Source organism: Trachymyrmex septentrionalis, unplaced genomic scaffold (genome assembly GCF_001594115.1).
Source record: "Trachymyrmex septentrionalis isolate Tsep2-gDNA-1 unplaced genomic scaffold, Tsep1.0 scaffold19, whole genome shotgun sequence".
Lineage (NCBI taxonomy): Eukaryota > Metazoa > Arthropoda > Insecta > Hymenoptera > Formicidae > Trachymyrmex > Trachymyrmex septentrionalis.
In genome coordinates, this window is record NW_017305071.1 from 3,824,013 (window position 1) to 3,826,390 (window position 2,378).

The 2,378-nt window shown below is 49.2% G+C and overlaps 1 protein-coding gene across 3 annotated transcripts in view; it reads right to left on the reverse strand.

The window, feature by feature from the left end:
- Positions 1 to 2,378, reverse strand: part of LOC108746995 (protein groucho-1-like) — a 30,016-nt gene that overhangs the window by 20,154 nt on the left and 7,484 nt on the right. The gene's annotated exons all lie outside the window — the stretch shown is intronic.

The window sequence follows — 2,378 nt, forward strand, 5'->3', positions numbered from 1 at the left end:
CTCTCTCTCTCTCTCTCTCGCGCGCGCGCAGAGAGAGAGCAAGTGTTAATTACATGTTTGCGGTGTCCGCGAGGATTACACGCTACAACCGAAACTATGGGCCGCCTGGGTTTCTGTGTCGCGTATGAACACCACGTGTAGGGTGTACGTGTGCCGCGTGTGTACGCGCGCATAAATATACTATATCGTTAACGACGTCCTCCGTAAGCGAACATCGCGTCCTTCGGATCCGTAAATTACACGACGCCGCGGCGACATTGATATTCGTTGGCACCGCACGTGGAGTTAACACTTATACCTCGCTATAACCACTCTCTGTCTAAGCTAATGACATACGTTGAACTTGAATAAATGAATACTTGATTCGAAACAATGGGAGCGACGTGTCAAGGCGACGCCGTCGTCAAAGCTCTCGGCGAGGTCAAAGTCGCTCGACCTCTCGAGAAGAATAAAACACAATGCGCGTGTCTCCGCCAGTACGGTCGACTGGTCGGACAGAGTTGTATGATCAAAACTCGCTAAATTCTCGAAACGGAGTTGGAGGAGACGGGCGACAATGACGCGGGCGAGCGTGAGAAGAAAGGAGTTAGGTAGGTAGGTAGGTAGGTAGGTAGGTAGGTAGGTATAGAATGGGCAGGCAGGCAGGCAGGCAGAGAGGAAACGGATAGTCGGATGGAGGTCGTGGCGAGAGGAAGAGAGGAATTGCGGATAGAAGAGGAGGAAGGGACGGGTGTCCAAAGGTGGCCACGACGAGGGAAGTTGCGGTTTTCGCGGTCGCCGTGGTTGCGGCTTAGGCAAATTGAGATAGTTCGCAAACCACCGACCAGCTGACCTGGCCGTCACGCCAGGATGCACCAGGATGGCACATGCCGCACGCTGCACGTCATCTCTCCGTCTCTCTCTCTCTCTCTCTCTCTCTCCCTCCCTCCCTCTTTCTCTCTTTCTCTTCCTCTTTTCCTTTCGCGAGAATCTAGCGGTGATCCTGACGCTCTTCGCGTGACGCCTAGCGTATCATCTCCGTTCAATAATTCATAAACAACGACATATATACCACGTAGCCAAGCATTCCCACGTTTTTACCAGTGGTGGAGGATGAAGTCGGAAATTGACAATTTAAGTGAGATTCTGTGCCATCTCCGCTTTCACTGAAAATAGAAAGAGACGTAATGAAGAAACCGCTATGTTAAATTTGTTAAACTGTCATCTTCCGACTCGGAGCTACGAACAGAATGCTTGGTATGTCATGCGTATATGTCGCTGTTCGTAAATCGTCTCAATCGCGAAAGGAATTAAACCGTTAGTAGCAGTGCCGATGATGTCGATTCCGGCGGTATCGCAAGCGCGATCGAGTACCACTGGCGGCCGGGCAAACAGCACTGTATCGTATTTGTGTGCTTAGCCCGGCAAATGTTAGCCAGCATATCGCTTATGGTGCTTGTTGAGCGAGGGTGATGGTCGATAGTTTCCGTAGCGGCGGTGGCGGGAAGGGCGAAGAGGACTCCTCGCTTGTGCATTTCTCGTAGCGATGCAGGTATACGGCATCGCGTTCGCGTCGGTTTAACGCCGATCCGACGTTACGTGGACATGAACGAACGAACGAACGAGCGAGCACGAATCCATACGTCGTGTTTGTCCATCCGTCCATATAGGGCCGTGTTTGTCCTTGCCTCTCGCTGTTTGAAGAACGTTGGGATCCCGGTCTGTGCAAACTCCTCATTATTGTGAACAGTGTACACGAGGCATAAACGCGCGTGCGCGCTCGCTCGGCTCGACCGAAGTTACACGTGTCAAGTCGCGCGTCACGTGCGCGCACATTGCACATATGATCGTAATACTTTTTTTCCCCTTCTTTTTTTTTTTCCATGCGACGGAAGCGAAACGCGATGCGTTGGCCCATGCGACAAAAACGATCCCTTCCACCCTCCGCGGGAGGAAAGCAAAAAAACAAAAACAAAAAAAAAAGTCACGGTATCTCTCTGGAGACCCGAATTTTCGTGATTCCGGCTCGCGCCGTTTCTTTCTCGTGCTCTCTCTCCCCGTCAAGATTTCTTTTACGACCGATTACAGTTCACGTGTTAACGCGTTTTTCTAAGGTCGCCTCCCGTCATTTACTGTGAATTTTGAAAATTTATGGTCTACCAGAACTGCCACAAATTCCTCGTCCTAAAATAGCATAACGTTTTCCAGATTTCTGAAAACAAAATTTTATGATTTTCCCTAATACTTTGAAATTTTTTAATTTCGTCCCGATTTCGAAACTGTCATGTATTTTGTTGAAATTTAACGTAGCAATGTAAATTACTATTAACGTTGCTGACACTACTTGTATTTAATTGTTAGGTTGCCGGTATTTCAAAACTGCGTGGATGTGATGTGTG